Below are 23124 nucleotides of genomic sequence, written 5' to 3'. Positions count from 1 at the left end.
CCAGTAATCTTTTTTTTTTTAAGCGATCATTGTAATAATTTGACCAGAATTACTAATGACTAGATTGGGTTAATGTTGATTATGTGAGTAATTGACTTATTTCTGATTTGAACATAAAATTAATTTTTTATTTCTTTACAATCTTTATTTTTAATTACAACATCTATTACGAAAGAGTATCAAATAATTATCATTTGCATTTAGTTTGGTTGAATTTGCAACAATCCGTGGGTATAAAAATAAAAAAAAATACTCTTTATCGATAGATCTTCTGCATCACAACTTCATTCCTATATTATTCATTATTTCATTCGTTACAATACTAGCTTTTAACTGATATTTTTTCTTCAAAATTATTGCAGATTTCAGGAGAAAGTATGCTTGAATTAGCAGTTTGGTACCGAGTGGAGCCAGGGTTCCAAGAATGGGTTAACTAAATGAGTACCTAAATCTTACAGTTGAAAAAATTATTAAAGAATTTCTTTGTTAAAAATTCTTCCATCTTTTTTTATATTCATGAGAAAACATGGGGATCTCATGTCTACGTCTGTGACCTTAACATGCCAACACAATCTCACCGGTAAATAATTAATTTTTTTTTCATTTCATTAATTAGATTTGGTTTTTAAATGATGAATTATTTGTTTTTAGAGTTACGTCATTTACATCTTATCCAATAACTGCTTTAGGGTGGGATTTATATTCTTGGTGCTGTTTGGTTTCATAATGGCAAAAAAGTCGGAAATTATTTCAACATCCGTTATTAATTTTATTATTGATAATTATTAATAATTAATTTTATAAATTTCAGACAGCATTGGTTTCCGAAAAGAAGGATAGTATTTATTACAGTGAAAAGTTCAATAATCTATCATTCACACCTTCAGTGAGGCAATTTGGCGGTAGAGCAGTTAAAGGAGTGTTAGTAGTATCAAGCACAGGAATGGTAGCAACAGTAATGATAACAAAAGACCTTCAAAATCCAGTTGTTATGCTACTAAAAGCTTAGGTACCACACGTCAAAAGATATCAGCAGTAGATATATGTTATGGCAAAAAATGACATTTTTTGATTGCTATAACAGGTGGAATAAGTTGTTTTCCAATTAGATGCTATCAAGTGTTAATACGAAAAAATGAAGATAAATGCAGTATGGAGTCGCAAGCATTGCCTAGTTTTTTCTTACAAGATGGTGCATTAAAAGATAGTTGTACAGACATAACACATTTGAAATTCGTCGTGCGTGAAGATGCTGATTCGTTAATTGTAGCAGCTAGTGGTAAATCTGAATCATTTGTGGATGTATGGGAATTACGTGAAAAACTTAATCAATTCATAAACTATTTCAACCGAATAATCTAGAATTCAAAACTGTCGTTTGGCAACATCAATTATAATATCACTGTCAACAATGCTGGAGGTATTGTATAATTTATTGAAAATCCATCAAACAATTTTATTGATGAAGTGACAGTACTTAATAATCGTAAGTGTCCAAGTTGGGTATTGCAAAAAGCTGAAAAGTGAAACATTCCTTTGGTATCATCGACATGGATTACTCAATGTTTTATTAAGGGAAAATTAGTTTCTTATAATTCTCAAAAAGCTTATTTATACAATTATTATAATTAATATCAATCAATTTACAATGGAAATAATAAAAAATTAACTAGAAATGAATTTTTGATATTTCAACTGTGTAATAAAAATTCGTTACTTTATCATATTTCATTATGTAAATTGTAGCTATTCTGTACAATTGTTCTAGTGATATAATAAGAAATATATTGGCATGTTTTGACAAATATATTTGTAACATTATTTTCTTATAAACTTACAAAAAATACAATTGTAAAAAAATTTTAACTCCAATTAAGGATAGTAAAGAATGAAGGAATGAAGGAGAAAAATTAAAGGTTTAATTAAAAGATATTTAAAAAATATACTATCTAAATTGATTTATTATTATTTTTATAATTAAATTTATAAATAAATCATTGACAGTCCAGTAAAATATAACTTCATAATAAGAAGTAACTTAATATTAAGTATAATAGTAGTTAAGTATAAGTTATTGACAGTTTTTATTTATAAATATTTTTTTTTAAATAATAAGTTTTTTATAAATAAGTTTATTGACTGGAATAGTAAATTTATTTATTTATCTAAAGATTATACTTTTTATCTAATAAATATACTAAAAGATTATTTCTTTTACAACAAACGGTTAAAACTATTCCTACTCTACCAACATTGTAAATTTACTGCTAGAACACTTCAACAGGGGCACTAATGTTATATGATCAAAATGTTCAGGACAGTATAGTTCTGACACAAATGTCGCTCCGTTACAAAAGTATAAGGCACTAAAGTACCCCTGCCGATATTATCAGCAAATATTTACCGAAACGTGGAGAAGATATGCCTCGATACATGACAAATCACAATCGACCATTGGATTATATCTATTAGAATGATCCAAATGAACTTGTTGATCGATTACAACTACTCGTTTCATCGCGTGCATCAGGAAATTTCAGCCATAATAATGAAATAATATCTATCATCGAAGAATTACGTGATGCTGGAATTATATATTAATCAATTCTAATCAAAGAAAACTCATTGATTAATTATCTTTTGAGGAGAGAGGATGAGTGTTAATATTTTCGGATGTCAGTTGACGAAAGATGCACCAAGAAGTGCTATCTGAGGGCCACCTGGCATTGGATTTGAATTAACAATTGATAATCAGTACGAGATAAAAAATAGAAGATTATGCAACCCTGCTGAGCCAGTAGATCCGAATGATGCTGTATCATTAGAGGTTGTTGAAAAAAAAATTGTACTTTTGAAAAAATTCATTGAAATAGAATTACGACTTTCAAAAGAATCAGTTTCACATTTAAAGAAGAAAGTTGGAAGAAATACAGAGAAAATCAAGACTCTTGATGTTCAAGTTAAACGCCACATAGAATTATTGCAAGAATATCGAAAAATTTTAAGAGATAAATTGAATAAAACAATTGAACTTCATGAGTCAGATCGATTACGTGCATCAAAAAGAGCAAACTGTAAACAAGCTGAAGTTATAAAAACGTTGGAAGAGAATATACAAGAGTTCCTTGCCCAGCACTCAGCAACAACAACATGAACAAGGAAAAAAGACATATTGCAGAAGAACTTTATAGACCAGTCAGAAGAAATCATCAACGATGTGACTTTTGCTAATGAGAAAAAATTACTCGAAACAGTCTACGAAGAGTTCAATGTTGAGAAAAAGAAGAATAAATTTAAAGTTGGTGATAAAGTTCGCATAAGTAAATACAAGCACATTTTTGAGAAAGGTTATACTCCCAACTGGACAACTAAAATCTTTACTGTAAGCAAAGTAGAGAATACTCGCCCTGTGACATATAAATTAACCGATTATAAAAATCTACCAATAGAAGGTGGATTTTCAAGCAAGAATTAACTCAAGCCCAATATCCTGACATATATTTGGTAGAGAAAATATTTAAAAAACGTGGCAACCAAGTCTATGTAAAGTGGTTAGGATTTGGCGAGGAACACAATAGTTGAAGTAATACATCACATTTACAATGATTAAGAGATCTAGCGCCATATTAGCTATCCCATTTAGTGACTAATTTGACATCTTTTTACTTGCTTACGTTTCCCAAAGTCTCACCAAATACAGCGTTGTTCATGAGTTTGTAAAAAGTCTTTTCAAAATCATTTCTTGCATTTTTACGAAATTCTGTATTTCTATCTATATACGGTTTGAGCCATTGATTCTGTTTAAATTCTAATACTCGATGAATTTTTGAACTTTTTAAACCTAACTCTAAACACTGTTTGAGATTTTGATAATGGATCACGTATCTAGTCTTAGGATATAGAGTTGTTGCCAATTTAAATCGTTTACGGTTTGGTGGAATAAAATGCTTTGGACACAAGATCTAATTTTTGTGAAGACCATGAAATTCTTTCGGATATTCCAAGTCAACTTGAACAATACATCCGATACCATCATCACTGCCGAAAAGATCTTTAACAGTGATTTGCTCTTGCACCCATGCAAAGGAACTCTCGAGTAATGGCATGCTCATTGCAGCGCCGTATAAATTATTTATAGCTCTTAATAGCTCAAGCTTAACATTCGTAAGTTTTAACATTGCGTTAAAAGCAAGCCCCGGAGTAGTGTAGTAATGGAGAGGATCTAAATCGGATGTTTTTTGGCAGCTATGTCGGGAATTTTCAAAAAGATCGGCAAGTAGAAGTACGTATGTTCTAAGATATAAATCAGAGTATTTACCGAATGTTTTTTTTGAAAATTTTTTCCAAACTTCCAGAGCATGTTGATAGTCTTTATTGGACACATTTTTATTATTCAGTTTGGAATAAAATTGCTCTTTTGCAGGTAAATGGTAATTTTCTAATTTTTCCATTGAATCGATATATTCATACGGGAATACACCTTTTCTTGCAACGAACTCGAATTGTTCGGGATCTGGATAATACGATTTTGTGATTTGTTTACTATTATTGCCGAGTTATATTATATAAAGCTAATTTTTTAATACTAGAGGCCATGAATCTAAATGAATCGATAATTCTAAGGGAAACTTTTGTATTATCAACTGGTTGGTGAATAAAATGTACCGTTCTTTATTAATGGGTAATAGAGTTATTGATCTATCAAATGCTACCGTTAGAGATCTAATAATAAAGTGAGAATCGTAACCGTATAAATTGTAAAAAATGACTGGAATTATGTGAGATTGCTGATAATTTAAGTTGCAAGAGTTATGGGCCGGGCCCCTGTATTTGCCGGTGAAATGACAGTGATCATAGCGTTTATCATGAGGTGAATGAATTTTTTTCCCGCATATGTGACAGATATTTGATTGATGACGCTTTCTTTCTTCATTATTTAGTGGTGTCATCAAAAGGCGAACGTTTTAAATAACAATCTACTTCAGTTCCAATAATTTTTAACTCCTCCATAAACCATCGAATACATGGGGATGATCGATTTAATTTAAATCGCAATAAATTATTGTTATACGTACAATGAAGGTAGAAAGCTTTCGTGCCTAATGTACTTGCGGCTCTCGAGTACACTCAAGATCAGTGTATACTGCAAATGCTACAGGATATTTTCATTTAAAATTCCTAAAACTAATAATCTGATCTTTTCTCTCAGGAAACTCCATTCGAACCTTATTTATTTCAAAACAATCAAGTTTGTGATTTTCATATGACTTTTACAATCTGAAGTGATTCAAACATCGATCACACAGTAATGGTTTATAGTTAGCTTATTCAATTTGCCATCCGACCAGGCGTAAAAGATTTCTAATCAAAGCGAAGTGAAAAATGGAATGAAAGTTTTCATCAACTATCTCGGCATCAACAACAGGAAGATGAATTGTCGGTATGTCTGATTCAAAATTATTGCTCAAATACACAAGTATTATTACACTCGTTTCAAAATCTTGGTTAGTAAAATCAAACTCAATACCGTACACGTTGATGGCTGTTATTCATAGCTTCAAAACGTGGAATGTCCTTTAATGCAATAGGAAACTGTATACCTTCATGGTTTAATTCTTTGTTAATACACTTGTATGAAGTTGTTCTTTCAGGATGAGCCACTTCTTGAGGATGTAGAGCTGCAGTAATGTACGTCAAAAAACAGTATTCATCAAAGTTTTTAATATAAAGAACCGCACGTTTAATTTGAATATCCAGAGGTAATTTGACATATGTTGATAAGCCTCCCTTCAGCAGTACATACCGAGAAATTTTGAACGTCAGGTTTATAATTTCATTTAAACATCACCCACTATCTTTATGATTAAAGTTTTTAATTTTTCTGAACAATGGCTCAATAACATTATCATCGAACCAATCATTGAACTCTGTACTCGGTAAAATTTTGACATTTTTTGTTTGGAAAGATTTCATTTCCACAATTTTCTGGTCTCTTTTCACATTTTTAAATTTGCACAACAAGGTTGTGCGCAATTTCAAGTTACCCTTTCGATGAAGTGTTTCTTGAATTTTTTCAATCACCAAAACTTTTGCATCACTCAGAAATGTTCGGATGCCTGTATGTCTTAGATTTAATACACAAGCTGTTTTGATGTGATTATTGAAAGCACTTTTCAAGTCCTGTCATCGGATTAAGTGATTAACACCCAAATGACCTCCTACCATTTGGAGACTCAAATGACAGAATTTGTGATAAAGTACATGCAATAAAACGATGTTTGTTTGCAGCGATTGTTTTTCATAAACATTTATCCGACGAGGAAACCTCGCGAGGTGGTCACCGTCAATTTAGCTGAGGTTTCTATATAATAATCTACGTCGAAAATAATGAACCACGTATTTTTTTTCTGCGAACAAATGTTTTGAAGGGGTGAAAATCACCCCCAAAGTTGACACTCCATAAAGGTTATTTTTAATTTTCACATATTTCTAATCGAAATTTTCTAAAACAATCCTATACGCTACAAATAATATAAAAAATACCTTCATTTACATATTTTTTAAAACTTGTAGATATACATTTTTTTTTATTAAAAATAACAAAAAGTCTATAACTCAAAAATTATAATAAATATTTATTATTGATTATTTTTGAAAGAAAACAATTTCAATCGAAAGAGCATAAAAAATTACGAGATACGTGTCTTTGTAATTTTTAAAATAACATTAACGACAGTAAACAAAATCGCAATTTATAAATTTTCAATTGTTATTGATTCATTATTTATCGTCACAATAATGACCGAATAAAATACGTCGTAATTAGAGACTGAGTAGTTTATGATTAATCAACATATTTTTTTTTGTTATCGTCATGTGGGCAAACATAGATATAATTCTTATCACAGTCACTGATAAACTATTTTTGAGGAAACTTATATCTGTAATTGTAATATACGGATTATTCAATGCTAGCATTTTGAACAAATATGACATATGTCAATCAACTAAAAAATTGTAACATTATTCTTTTGCATTCATCTTTAATACTGTAGTGAATAGATATTTTTGCAGCTTGTATTTATTTTAATTTTGGTTAATAGTCATTATTTTATATGTGTATAGAATCGTGTGCTCGAAATAGAAATATTTCATTTATAGAATATTTATATTTTAAAAATTGTGTAACACTCAATAGTTGAAAATGAAAGTTAACCCCCTTAATGTTTTTCGGTTACTTTTAACAACATTTCAAACTATGAAAATTATGGAGACACCTGTAAATGATGCTGAAATACAATTAAAAGAATCACTTTGAAAAAATATTATTGAATACCATGAATGTGTATACTGATATCGAAATGATGAAAGAGAATTCATTGCATTTTGAAGAACCATATAAGGATTGAGAACCAGAAATTATAGAAGACGAAGAATATGCATCTGCAATCCATGAACCAAAAGTATCTGATGGAGCATATACTACTGATGAAGAGAGCTTAAGTCATGATTATAAATTGTGAGGAGTTGAGTATTGGCGAAGTGGTGAGAAGAAGAATTTAAGTATCGATAGTGTTAAGCAAAAATTTAGAAAAGTACAGTCTACTCGACAATTAAAACGCTAAGCACATCAATTGAACCAAGGTGGAACATACAAAGACAATATAGCTTAAATTTGAAAATATAGGTTGGAAAATTTTGTTATCACATAACTTCTTGCGACGTGTGTGATCAATCTGCAACGGCCTCATCAGGTGAAAGAATTTCTCACATGTGACGATGTATTGGTCAGGATCACCACACATGTCACAAGGATATGAAGGCCTTCTGATTGTCCCTGACCTTTGAGTGATTCCTGAGCTCGCTGGTTGTTGAAATCCTGATGATTTCTGTTGAGTACTAGTTGACGAACCAGCTAATGAGTGCGATTAAGTGCCTGAAGGACTTGGTTGAGTACCTTGAGGATGAGTGCTGGCAGGGTAAGTGTTGATGAGTACTAGTTGAGCTCGGCTTGGAGGCCTGCGGTTGAACACTGGCAGTATGAGTTCTCGCTGACTTCTGCGTCCTTTTTGGAGACGACTTGGTGGCTGAGCTGAATGAGTTTGCTGGAGGGGCACTCTCCAGACTTTCTTGAGCTTTTGCTCTGCCCGTGATGAAGTCACTGAGTGCTTGGAGCTTCGGCATCTCCGTCGAGGCACTCTGTCGACTCTCTTTGGTACTCGTATCAAGCTTCGACGTCACGAGAGGTACCAATAGGTGGTCCCAGTACTGTACTGGTGAGCCCAGAGCTTTAAGTGCGTCGAGGGAGTCAGTGAGTGTGCTGATGAGTCCTTTAAATGCGTCAGCCGACTTGCTGGTGAGTTGTTGCAGCTTCAGAAGTCGGTCGACTTGAGCAGTTATGAGAAGTTTCTTTTTCTCGTAACGCTTGGTCACCGTCTCCCAGGCTGACTCGAACATTTTGCCTGTTGGAAGCACAGAGGTGAGAAAACTCTGTGCTTTACTCTTCAGGCTACTTTTTGAGTACCACATCTTTTTTACTGCAGGCATCGTGGAGTGATCCTTGACCATTGTGACAAACAGGTCACGTAATGGCCTCCAGTCACTATACTCCCCATTGAACTCAGGGATGGTAATATCCGGGAAATTATCCTGGAGCAATGGTTAAGCAAGTGAGTTCTGAGCCTATGGGAGATGTTAAGTGCGCAGATGATATTCCTTTTTTATCATCTGAAGACATTAAGTGTAGTGTCTGAGCGCTGCTTCGTAAATCCCTTTTTTTACGTAGTCAGACTCCATGAACTCTCGAGTGCAGTTACTGATGAGTGCATTGTGCTCGCTGATAAAGTCACGCCAAAATGTGTCTACGACATCTTGCTTGGCGAGAAAATCAGCGGTTGTGAGTGATGAGTTCAAAAAGGTCACCAAACTATCGACCTCTTCGAATAAAATCCTGTGTCGTCTATATCGGATTTTGAGGCGATACATGAGTGACGCCGACTGTAGAGAGGCCTTGGAAGCAGGGCATGTAGGCCTGCCCTTGTTTACTTCTCAGTGGGAAGTTATAGTAATGGGTCCGATTTTGCGAATCGCTAATTTTGACATATCTCCACGTTTTAAGGTCCCGCGGATCCAATACGACCGTTTCCAGTGGACGTTTGTGTGTGTGTATGTACGTATGTGCGTACGTACGTTCGGAATTATTTTTCGCCTCGATTATCTCGAGAACAAAAAATGATATCGATGTGGGACCAATTGCATTCGATGCATAATTACGTAACTTAGAACTGAAAAAGTTTTCAGGAAAATCGGTAGAACCATTTTTTTGGCAGAATCAAAAAACTGGAAAAAAAGGAAATTACCTGAATTTTGCAATTTTTAAAATATACCATTTTTTAGACAAAATTTCAAGATCATTGCAGAAATATGAATATTAAATGATTGGAATACTTGTATGGAAATATGATGACAATATTTCATCGGAAAAAAAATTTTTAAAAAACAGAATCAGCCATGAAAGAATTTTAAACTCGTGTCAGGATTGAGAAAATAGCATTGAAGACGCTACAATAGTCAATAATTATTGTTAATCATATGAAATTGTGTCCATAACAATTGAACATTGTTACTAACAAATGATTATTGATCATGATGATAATTAAATAAAAATTTTATATTGTTATAAACAATAAAAATAGGGACCCATTCTATATATATATATGAGTACTTTTAACGCACAATTTTTTCTTTTACTGAAATGAAGTAACTAACCATATCAAATGAATAAAAACACACTCATTTATTATAAAGAATGGAAACGGGTTCTATTCGAGGTGTTTTTTCATTTTTTTCACTGGGAAGTTGGTCGTGTGGACCTTTCGGGTCGCACCCAGACCACTGCAGAGCACTGATATGTCTTCTTTGTGTCTTCGGCATCAGTCTCTGGTTCTAATTTTTTTATGACTAACATATTAGCAATTTTTTTTCAGATATTGTTTTTTGTACACATATCGATAAAAAATGAATTCTGGATCAACTGAGCTAAACATTTCTTGTCATTGTGTGATAATCATTTTAACTATCTTTTTTAAAAAAAATTACACAGCCAATGCATCTTCATCAACTCAAAATGTTATTCTTTATCAATCTGTATATATAAGGAAATTACTCCTGTAAGAGATATAGGATTTACGACAAATCATATTAGTTAATTTTTTATTGTTTTCAATTTCAAAATATATTTTTTTCTGTTGTAAATAAATACAAAATTCAGCTTATAAATTAACACTAGTCTCGAAAATCATTCTTAATTTCGAAAGTTTATTCTTGTTGCACTATGCTTTTTACTATTACTCTTCGTCAATATCTCACGTCAGCATCAATATTTTGTTATTTCTATATCAACTTCGTTTATTGTATTGTAGATTCAATTAAAACAATGGATTCCTTTTTTTTATGTTTTATTTGTATGAAGAAAACGCAATATGGAACAATTGTCGTGAAAATAAAAGGATTGCATACCTCAATTAAAAAGGTCGAGGAAACGATAATTATAAATAGAAGCAATGGATAAATCATGGAGAGTATCGTTTCTATGATAAGTGCTGACAACCGTATGGTTAATCATCATTTAAGCCAGTATTACGAAAGGGACAATCTCAAGTGTTATTGTCATCATTTGATAAACCATCGACTTCGAGTAATCCTGCAATACAATCAAGTGAGTGTTTAGCTGATTTCTTCACATCACTTTCAGGGTTTCCTCCACTATTATGTGAAAGTAATTTTAGATTCGATGAATTATGCTTTTTGCGTAGAAAAAATTAGGATCATCGTCATAAACCTGGTATTATTGTATAAGATAACAGCCTGGAAGATCGTAATGTTGCTATTGCTGCGGAACGCGAAAATGATTTTGAAGAACTTATTTCGCGATTGCAAACGAGTAGATTACATACAAATGTAAAAGCAAGTTATCATACACCTTGCTTGAAAGCTTCATGGCACCGTATTACAAGAAGAATAAGGATGATAATAAAAATAAAAACTATACCAGAAAAAAATGATAAGAATTTCGATAAGATATGGGATCATATCGAAAACAGCGGTGGATTCAAATTCAAGCTTTTAACTTTAAAATCCATAATAAGTGACGATGATAATAACTAAACAGAAACTCGTACTTTGCTTCGACATTAAAAAAACAACATGGTGATGATATTTTTATCTTCCGTAAGCAAGGTAAACGAACATTGATCTACTACAAATAATATGGATTTACAAAAATTTGTAGTGATTCGTATGGTAAGAGTGAAGATCTTAGTGAAATGGCTAATAAAACCATCATTACTGTCGGTGCAGAAATTTTACAAGACGAAATAAAGGAAATTCGCTACGAAACAAATAGTTATCCAAAACCCCACAAATTTCTTGATAACATTGTATAGAAAATACCTCCACTATTAACTTTTTCTTTACATAAATTATTATTATTGAATGATGAAAATATCGTGTCAGACGAATGTTATGTTATCCGAAAAATAGATACTATTACCGATAGTATTATTTCAGCATTTCGTCCTAAATCTTTTATATCGTGTCTTCAACTAGCTGTTAAAACATACATTTATCGCAAAACAGGATCGAAGGTAGTTATAAATCTACTAAATAAACTGGGTGCTTGCACATCATACCATAATATTCAACTTCATAAAGCTACATCAATTTTTCATCCTCAGAAAACTATAATCGATGATGCTTTCGTTTATTATAACTTTAATAATACTGACTATAACGTAAGCACCTTAGATGATCAGGAGACTTTTCATTGTCTAGAAGGCATAGCAGAGGACACACCAGGAAGTAGCGTTACATATGAAAAAACTCCAATTAAATGTAACAAAATGCCTTCTGCAGCGCAATTAGCATCTACAGCGGATATTATCGATATATGATGACAGAGGGACTTCTAGATTAAAAAACATTACATATGAAGATCTTAGTAAACTATGTTTCGACGTTTCACCTCTAATATCACGATCTTACATAACATTTTTGTCAGGCAGAAGCTTTGAAATCGAGAACTTGCCAATGTGGAGAGGTTTTATGGAAAAATTTAAGAAAATGTTGATTTTTAAGTATCTCATTTGAAATGCCTACTTTTCATTAGACGACCATCCTCTCAATTTTCAACATTAAATACTGCTTTACATTATGCCGCTACAGAAACTCACTCAATAAATTAAAAAACAAAATTTGTAACATTCGATCAACTACTATATTTGAAAGTCCGAAATCTTGTCACTCAATTACATCAAGGAAAATCAAAATACGAAAATGTGGTAGTACGTAGAGGTGATTTCTATCTCTTAATGTCATGTTTAAGGGCTATTGGATCGATCATGGCTAAAAGTGGGCTAGAACAAATAGAGTCTGTTGCTTATGCAGCTGAGTCCGTTGAAAAATGCTCAGTGGACATGCTTTCTCGAGAGCAATCAGAGATCATATAATTTCATTCACTGCTATTGGAGTCATTGTATATAAGAATATGAGTATGAACAATTTACAAAAGTAATTGAAGACTTTTTGGTTGAATGGTCTGATAGATATCTATCTATGAAGGATTGTGAATCTGATAATAATATACAGAAATCAACTGATTTTTTTTACGGAGTCGCTGTTACGTTTAGAAAATAATGGTCCTACAGCTAAATTGTAGGTTCAGTATTTTAAATTAGTATTGATAGCACTGCAATTCATCAAAGCAGAAAGATTAGAAAATTGGAGACTGCATTTACAGAGTATTAGAAAAATGTTACCTCTATTTCATGCTGCCGGACACTATCATTGTAAGAAATGTACACACCTGTGTTTGCACGATATGTCAGAATTGAAGCTTATAATGGACGATCACAAAAAGTGTAGTCTGGCATACGGTCAGATATGACAATCGAACAAACTTTGGATCGATATTTCGGGAATAATTTAAAGCATGGAAGAAGTGTCACACCTAGTGTTGTAACTCGATATTTGTCAAGTATGCCTACTGCTTTCAGTATCATAAACAGTTCAGAACAATATTGTAATATTACAACCTTGACAAGTGAACAACATGTAGACCTTACATCAAGTCGGATCGATCGTAATGATGCTGACTTCAAAAGTTTTTTATATTGGCTGGATCAACGCAATCCATTCATTCCACGTGATTACTTCATTTTATTATCAACTGGAATTATTGGAGGTTTAGATATAAATTATCATAATGCGTTTGAGATCCTTGTTTCCCTATCCTGAGAATGACACTTTATTTGAGTACCTCGCCTTATAGGGCATAACTCTGGGAGTGGCTCTACTTGGGATGTTGGTCGCCCGTAGTACCAGAAATATGTAAAAGTTTGCACTAGAGATTACTGAATGCTGAAAGTAAAGTAATAAGATGAAAGAAAAGTAAAAAGAAAAAATGAGACGAGAAAGAAACATAGTCCCTATTCGTTCGATCAACAGGTTACAGGTGTTTTACAAAGTTTGCAGGCCTGCAACCTGTGCCTAGGTGCTCCGACAGCACCCACGTGTGGATCAATAAAGTTCACGAGCTATGTTTTAAAGCGCTGGTATTAACCTTCTACTTCTACGGGATGGAGGATTCTGTGTATTGGGTATTGCTGCTCCTACTCGCGCTTCTCTTTTCTTTTCTATCACTCCCTCGTGCATTCGTCTAATTTTCTCGAACAATTAAGGCAAGTTGGGTCCGTCTCGGTGGCATATTGTACATTATGTGTACGAAATATACCACGGTCTGTGAATGTTGGCGTCATGAGGTTGTTTAAGCGAATCCAATTATTGTTGAGTCTATCTGCTATATTTAGAAAAAAGTAATACGAACCTGAGGTTCATCATCGGCGTCGACGATTCTTTTGACGTATTGTCATTTAAAAAGATTCTTATATTGTTCTATAGTATTGCTTCGTCGGTACAAAGTGTGTACCGCGCATGATCACCGATCGCTATGCGTATAGGCGAGACGCCTACCGCCACGCAGAAGCCATCCCTCGGGGTAGATGCTCGAGTGTGCGCGACAACTCCCAAGACGCCCCTGTGCGCGGCCGCAAGCGTCATCCAATCTCCAGCGTTACATACTCTTTATGAGCATACGAATTTTTCCTTCCTTCCAAGCCCGAGAAAAGTCGTCTTGGGACAAGCATTCGTTGAAAAATGTTAGGAATTTTTCTGGGAGGTACGCAATTGTACGCTTAACAACCTTCACAACCAGCAAGTATAGCCCTGGGGCTTTTCCATTCTTAAGCGTTCGGACGACAAACTTCAGTTCTTTCTTATTGAATGGTTCTGCATCATCTGTGCTAGGTAGGTTAAGAGCGTTTATCTTTTTCCTGCTCTGTTTATCAGTGTCCATATCTGAATGGTCATCGACTAAGGGCTGAGAACTCAATGAAATACACGTGCTTGGCGTTATTGTCGAAGAGAGTAATATCTGGCTTGTTTTAGTCAATACGTTAAGGCGTAAAGGGTGGGTTATTTCAAAGAATTTTTGCTTTTCTGTTCTCAACGACTGACTCAATTCCACTTGGAACATAGGGCAGTACTAGTGTCTCGTCTATCCCATAAGAGTGCCGAAGGTGATAATATAGCACTCTTAGAGTGGTGCTATGTCGATGAATGTGGGCTGAGCGCGCTAATATCGGACAAGTCGATAACACATAAAATAGCGTCTCATCTACATCACCGTGGCAAACTCGGCATCTTGTGTCCTCGAGTTGCTCGTGCATAAAATCACGCCGATAGGCGAGGGTGAAAAATACACCATCTTGGCAGGCCATAATGGATCCCTCGGTTTCAGGGAACAAGCCAGCTGACTTGAGATATTGGAATCAACTCAAAATGGCAACGTTGACGTGAGTATGATTCTCACGTCTGAGGACCATCATTTTTTTCCCCGATTTCGCAAAAGGTAACAAATTTCTGACAAATAGCTATTTTGTAAAGAGCAAGGAATCCTATCCATTTCTAGAATATTGATAAAATTCCGAAAATTGTTAAAAAGTACCAATGCGCAAAGTTGAGTAGACGAAAAAAAAGGCGTTTACAATAGAATAGAAAATCGAAAAAATAAGTTTCATCAAGAATTTTTTATTATAACGGGGCACTAGTTTATTTATCGCCAGATAAAGATACATGAGCATGTAGAAATGACCACGTAATGGCGGAGAGACAGAAGATGAAAATATAGGGGTGCAAGTTCATCGAAAAATTTTTAAAAAAAGTGTGTGAAATAACGCAAAAAATCTAATATTTTATTTTCTCTTAGTTTCTATGTCCAAAGATTTCTAAAGAGTAATTCTAAACATTTTAGAACTTTCTCAAATTTTGTGATTTGATGGAGACTATTTCTTCGAATGTTAATCGAAAAAGTGTTCAACGGCATTCTTTACCAAAACACTAAAAATAGTCGATTTTACCGGTCTACGATCGACATACGATGGAAGAATAAAGTGTATAGTTTTTTTATAGAAAGTTGAAGCTATTTTTGCTGTCATTGTGTTATGATAAGTAACCTCATCTTGGTCACTGTTTTCGAAATAATAAGTAATGGTTTTGAAAATTCCATATTTTTAAACTACGTGAGAACAGAAACACTCAATATTCTGAGTATATAATATAGCGTACTTACTTGGATGATATTTCTCAATAAGTTTATAAGTAGTATAGTAAGGTTAAAAGTTTAGAAGCGTAATGAATAATACAAATTCTACAAATTATTACGATGTTCAAAAAAGTAGATACATACATGTTTTAAAAAAGACACGTGTAACGAATATTATTTGCAGAATTATTTTGCCACAGAAATCTAAAACTTTATTAATTAAACTGAAATCAAACGATAAATATCTTCGTAAACGTATATCTTTGATTCCTTATTTATCCATTTACACACATCGTATAATAAAAATGATATCATTACATTTCGATCAATTAGACGATTATCCTCCACAGTATCTTCAATGCAAATCAATAGATTTCCAAAAATTTCGGATCCATTGTTCAAAGTTTTTAGTGCCATTCAAAGATAGCGAAATTGGCATAATTTCAAACCGATTTCACATATATAAGTATTACCAAACTATGATTTGTCCTATCTTATCAAGCAACGTGAAGAGATCCGCTTTTCAGGATTCAAATGATTCAAGTATTTTTGATTTGGCACACATATTTAAAAACAATATTGCAAGACATGTGAATAGAGGTCTGATTCGCAGGAGATCACCAAAATACGATGACTTTGTTGAAAAAGTCAACAACTCAACTATTTATTTTAAAGAAGCGATCAAATTGACTAATGTTGGTATCACTGAAAAAATATTTGATGTATTGCCAAAATCATTATCTGTAAATGTTCAAAAAAATTGTGCTATTATACTTACAGAACTATCTCCACCTTTTGTAGGATTCCATTTTCTAGATCATATATTATCATTAAATTAACGATCACTAAACCTATACATGCATTTAAGCTATAAAAAGCTCACGCATAATTGCTCAAAGATTTAAATCGTAGAATCCGTTTGCAAGGCAAGTACCACATATATTTTTGGTTTTGTATTTCAAAAAATGTTAGAGCTGGTTGTTAACAAATCTGCAATACATGCTACATAGAATTAACAGTATCATGAAACGTATTATCACTCAAGAAGAAGGAGCTGCATAAATATATGATCAAATTTTGTTGATAATTTGTAATTTTCTTGTATTCAAGTAGAGTGTATTGTGTTTCAATATCTATTTCTATAAATTTGAGCATTTTTTTTGGAAAATAAGTATAAAACTCGATCACATTCTTGAATAACTTCATTATTCTCCTGATTACCGCCCATATGTAATCTTTGACTATCTTTTTTCACCAGCTCATCGAAGTCAGAACAAATTTTCTACAAGAAAATATCATCATAATGCAATACTCTGACATTGATTGAACAATAGTAATCATTGTTTCCAAGTGAAAACATTCTGCAGTAATGCTCTCCTTGGTGGCTATTACAATAATCCGTTCTCAAATATTTTGTACCTTCATTGAACGATTATTTCTCAGGTATTTTTTTGGCTATTAGAGTGTATTTTTTTATTCTGACACAAACAAATTTAGACATTTTTTTTCAGAAATACAAAAATTCGCCTCTTCTCTTTTTATCGTGAATTTTTTTATAGAAAAAGATTAACATAATAATGTTTAGCATAGCAACTGATATTATAGCAATGGTTACTGTCACAACTGTTTCCATAGCAACCGTTACTATAACATGTCTCGAACCGAAAGTCCCAATGGCTGGTAAGACAAGTTATCGTAATGTTCAGTCCTAGATCATGTAATATTCCTAGGTATAGTAGGAACTGTAACAAGTGTACGTTCGCCAAAGGAAGATATTAGCTCCAACAGTATCACGTAAAGGTCATCGCTTTCATAAGAAGAAATAGATAGAATCCATCGTGTCACAATATCCTGGAGTGTCCCTTTAAATGCAAATGGTGACCGAGGTTGACCAGGGATAATGTCACCCAGATGTTAAGGATAATCAGGTGGACTTCACAGCTGTCGTCTCTCTCAGAATCAAAGGCAATAGGAAGCTCACCAATATTTTCACAATAATCATGAACAGGCTAAGTCTGTTAAACTGGATATAATTCAAATGTATGGATAGAAATCAAATGACCCTACATAAGACTGTTCTCTTCTTCATGTGCAGAGTAACCTGTCATTTTTAACTTCCCAGTGGGAAGTTATAGTAATGGGTCCGATTTTGCGAATCGCTAATTTTGACATATCTCCACGTTTTAAGGTCCTCAGAGTTGAATACGATAGTTTTTACGTGGACGTCGGTGTGTGTGTGTATGTACGTATGTGCGTATGTTTGTATGTTCGTACGTGCGTTCGGAATTATTTTTCACCTCGATTATCTCGAGAACAAAAAATGATATCGACGTGGGACCAACTGCATTCGACGCGTAATTACGTAACTTAGAACTGATTAGATTTTCAGCAAAATCGGTCCAGCCATTTTTTTTGCAGAATCAAAAAACTAGCAAGAATGGAAAACGACCTGAATTTTGCAATTCATAAATTATACTATTTTTTAGACGAAATTATGAAATCTTACAAAGAATATGAATAATAAATGATTAGGATATTTGTATGATAATATGGTAACAATACTTCATCGAAAAAAAAACGAAATCAGCAATAAAGAAATTTTAAACTTGTGTTGGGATGGAGAAAATAGCGTTGAGGATAATAAAATAGTCAATGATTATTATTAATAATAAGAAATTGTGTTCATAACGATTGAACATTGTTAATAACAAATGATCATCGATCATAATAATATTTGAATAAAGAATTTGTTAATTGTTATAAAAAATAAAAATAGAGATCTATGCAATATATTTGGATTCTTTTAACGCGTAATTTTTTCTTTTGCTAAAAAGAAGTTACCAACCGTACGACATGAATAGAAACTCAATTTTTTTGTTTATAACAATTAAATCTGTTATAAACAATGAAAGTAGAGATCTATGCAATATATTTGGATTCTTCTAACGCGTAACTTTTTCTTTTGCTAAAAAAAAGTTAATAATAAATAAATTCGAAAGCCTATTCTAGAATGAATCGACAGTTTTTACGTGGACGTCTGTGTGTGTGTATGTGCGTATGTGCATATGTGCGTACATACGTTCGGAATTATTTTTCGCCTCGATTATCTCGAGAACAAAAAATGATATCGATGTGGGACCAATTGCATTCGACGCGTGAATACGAAACTTAAAACTGAAAAATTTTTCAGGAAAATCGGTAAAGCCATGTTTTTGGCAGAATCAAAAAACTAGAAAAAAGGAAATTACTTGAATTTTGCAATTTATAAATTATACCATTTTTTAGAAAAAATTTTAAGATCATTGCAGAAATATGAATATCAAATGTTTAGAACAATTGTACAGAAATATGATGACAGTATTTCATCAAAAAAAAAAAAATTTAAAACACAATATCAGCAATGAAAGAATTTTAAACTCGTGTCAGGATTGAGAAAACAGCATTAAAGACGATATAATAGTCAATAATAATTGTCAATAATATCGAATTGTGTTTATAACAATTGAACATTGTTACTAACAAGTGATTATTGATCATAGTAATATTTAAATAATAGGTTTTAAATTGTTATAAACAATAAAAATAGGGACCCTTTCTATATATATGAGTACTTTTAACGCATAATTTTTTCGTTTACTAAAAAAATGTTACCAACCGTATGCCATAAATGAAAACATACTTTTTTCGTGTATAACAATGAAATTCGTTGTAAATAATGAAAAAAAAGATCTATGAGGTACATTCGAATTCTTCTAACGCACAATTTTTTCTTTTACCGAAATAAAGTAACTAACCATATCGAATGAATAAAAACAGACTCATTTCGTTTATAACAATTCCATTTGTTATAAACAATAGAAACGGGTTCTATTCAAATTGTTTTTTCATTTTTTCCACTGGGAAGTTGGTCGTGTGGACCTTTTGGGTCGCACCCAGACCACTGCAGAGCACTGATATTTTACAGAAGGAGATATACTTGAAACTTTTTCACATTTTAGATGGAAATATTAATTTTAAGTTATTTTATTGATATTATAGTCACAATTTTGTCTGTAAGTATGTAACAGGACAATAATTCTTATGCAACAAGAGTAAAATGCTGTCACTTTGGCAGACCCCACTCCCATCCCTACTATAAAGTGGGAATAAATTTGGGTCAGCCGGAGTGGTTTTACAGGGAGTGGAGGTTGCCGCATAGCGCTGCGTGAGGCAGCGAAATCATGGGTAGGAGTATCGAAATTATAATATAAGAATGTAATTGGGCCCCCGGGGTTACATAGATGTTTCTGTCCTTAAGATATGTCGCGTAACAACAGGGGCAGATTATAGATCACAGTTCGTCGTGCCCCATTTTTTTACTGCCCTATACAGTAATCTGAATGTGGGCACGTCGAACACGCCGAGCGCGAGACGCGTCAGCGAGCGCCGACCAAAGCGGAAAAAGTTGGTACTACGGGAGGCCAAATTCTAAGCCCTTTGCCTGGGGCTGCAAAGTCAAAATATGACATGTAGGCCGAAGTACAACTGGCCATTTGAGGTCAGACTCGTAGTGGTATGTTGTAAGGCTTCGGGCTTGTTACGTGTATCCCTGTGCCTGTTCTAGTGCAGGTATATGCATCCCGGGAAATGCCATCGCGAAGAGAGTAGAGTTATAATTCCCCAGAGTTATGCCCAAAGAGGCGAGGTACTCGATTTCCGTCCTACGGGGGAAGCATGGCATAATAATTTGATTATTATTTGCTAATTAACATATATACCTGTTTATTATTTTATGATTTTGATGTGATTTACCTCAAAACATTAAATTTTTCAATATTTACTGATTGCGCAAGTGTGCAGCGTCGCGCTTGATGTGGTTTGGCTTAAGGGCATTGACGCGACATCTCATGGTTGGCCGAGGCGGAGTAGCTCTCAGCAGGTATACTGTAAGCCGAGGCTATATTACTATGCTCGAGAGTAGAAGTGGAGGGGCTGGCGCGTGGTGGGACTGAGTTCGATTCTAATTAAATGCCAATAAAAATATTTTTCACCTAACCCAAATTTTTTAGATTTCAACTTCTGCAATGATTTCAGGTTTCTTTTATTTTGATATATTATATAAAAATAAATTTCAATAATGCTACTTTTTAATTTTCGCGAAGTAACCGTGTGATAATTATTTTCTTTTCAAGGACGCCGCTTATTCGAGTATGCGTACAGGGGCGTACTTGGTATGCTTCGGCTAGAGCACCTTAGTAAGCCATCTAGCGATTGACTGTGGTGGTATGGGCCGCTATATCACAATGCTTAAGAGTAAAAGTGGAGGGGCTGGCACGCTGACGCTGGAACGCGTTTCCGTATTCACGGCTGCTACGTGCAGATATGTATGCTCCAACTTCCTTCCAGTTGCAGGCGTGGCGCTTGAGCTGTAAATTGTGCAAGTGAGAGCACAACAACACAGCAAAACATGAAGGCACAGAAAACAGATAGACATACATTTGTTGCTACGAGCCACGTGTATTACACAACAGTGTTTAACGCCGTTGCTTAGCAGCGGGGCATGATGGCCGCCACATATACACGTGCTCATAGCAAATAATTTTGACAAACATCTTGGTTGTGCGCTTCGCACGCTCGTTGCTATCATTTATGTCAACATTCTGAAATTATAAATCAAACAATTACGTTCTAATATTGTTCTTGTTTTATCAAACGAATCATCTTATCGAAAAAGATATCCAGTATGACATCTTCTATCTAACTTATCAACTTTAAGATAAAAGCTTAGCAAACGAAATTGAATATTAGAAGTCCTATGATTTTTGTTATATTTTAATTTTATTGTCGAAAGATATTTCAAATATGAATGATACGAGGTATTTCGAGAATTAGAAACGAAAATAGTTAAATAATGTTTATTAAATTATCATTATTAATAATATAACAGAAAATATATAATATACATAGAATAATTAAATGTAAAAGTATAATTAAAAATGTAGACGAACCAGGGCTCCTTAGAGGTCCTCGTTGCCGTTGGTCCTGAAAAATAATTTGGCTGTTAAAAATTGTTTAAAAATTTTTCAAAAAATACAAATTAGCTTACAATTAGTGGTCAGGGTCTATGAAGAGGTCATAAAGCCTGGCCACAACATCTTTGAGGCTTCTACAGCCGTATAGGTAGTAGTCAAAGAAGTACGTGTTTATTGCTCCTTTGTCTAATCTCATTTCTGAATGGTTTTCCTGCGGCTCTTAGCTAGAAGCATTATTGAAAGCACTGGACCTCTTCACAGGATCTAGATTTAGGCTCTGCATGACAGGCTCGCGACCATCTTGGTTGCAGTATACACGATTTCACATCAACGCCTGGTCACGCCTCACGAGGTCAAGCTTATTGAGCTTATGTTTTAGCATGAGCTTCCACTTTTCATGGCCATAATCTTCTTTAAATCTCAATTTTCGTACATACACTTTTCTCATAGCCAGCTCACCCTCAATTGCCGCCCTTTAAACATCGGCTACGTCTTCATCACCCCAAATATCCCAGATAAAAAACGGGAAGTTCCGCAAAAAGATGCTGACGGCCATGTAATGTTGTATATCTCCTGAAACTTGTATAAGATCAAAATAGTAGTCACTTTTTATTTGGAGACATTTATAATTATGGATCCACGTTGGAAATATCCTTGGACTTCAATTACTTGTGGTCCTACAGGTTGTGGTAAAACTGTTTTCGTAAAAAGATTCCTTCGTACTATACATCACATGAGTGATACACGTTTCTCAAAAATGATATTTTATTATGCTGAATGGCAAAATGATTATAAAAATTATCCAAAGTTTCTTCCTCTTGAACTTAAAGGAGGATTACCAACTAGCAACAAGCAGTACAATTATTGATCTTTTTACCAAGGTTAGTCATTATCGTAACTTGAGTGTTATATTTATAGCACAAAACATATTCCATCAGGGAAAAGGACAACGTGACATTTCTTTGAATGCTAATGACATTGTAATTTTTAAAAACCCCCGTGATCGTTCACAGATCTAGCATTTAGCCCGGCAAGTCATCCCAGAAAATGTACGCTTTTTTCAAGAAATGTATTATGAGGCAACCGCTCGGCTACATGGTTACTTATTACTAGACTTGAAACAATCAACACCTGAAAATTGTCAATTTCGCACGTGTATTTTTCCAGAGGACCCGAAGTATTACATTTATGTACAACGCAAAATTGTAAATAAGAGCACACATAATCACAATTTACCAGTTATTAATCAGTGATGGCTTTAAATGCATCACGCAAGAAATAAGCAACAATACTCAGTGCTTTACTCCATCTAAGCAAAGAACAACAAGCGGCTATATTAAAAAAAGCTGATCCTCAGCTGGTGCGATACATATGCGAATGTGCTCTTAACATTTTACACGGCAACGTGTCATTGACAGCAGATCAAAAACATAAATTAAAACGGCACGTTACTCT

The 23124-nt window shown here is 33.7% G+C and overlaps 1 pseudogene; it reads left to right on the top strand.

The window, feature by feature from the left end:
* Positions 1 to 377: 377 nt before the first annotated feature.
* Positions 378 to 1397, top strand: LOC118066584 (mediator of RNA polymerase II transcription subunit 16-like; annotated as a pseudogene).
* Positions 1398 to 23124: the final 21727 nt, after the last annotated feature.

This window comes from Chelonus insularis, unplaced genomic scaffold, assembly GCF_013357705.1.
Source record: "Chelonus insularis isolate UGA/USDA-ARS -01 unplaced genomic scaffold, ASM1335770v1 contig_34_pilon, whole genome shotgun sequence".
In the NCBI taxonomy this organism is placed as follows: Eukaryota; Metazoa; Arthropoda; class Insecta; order Hymenoptera; family Braconidae; genus Chelonus; species Chelonus insularis.
Note: the sequence above shows the minus strand (reverse complement) of the source record. Positions and strands in the feature narration are given on the sequence as shown.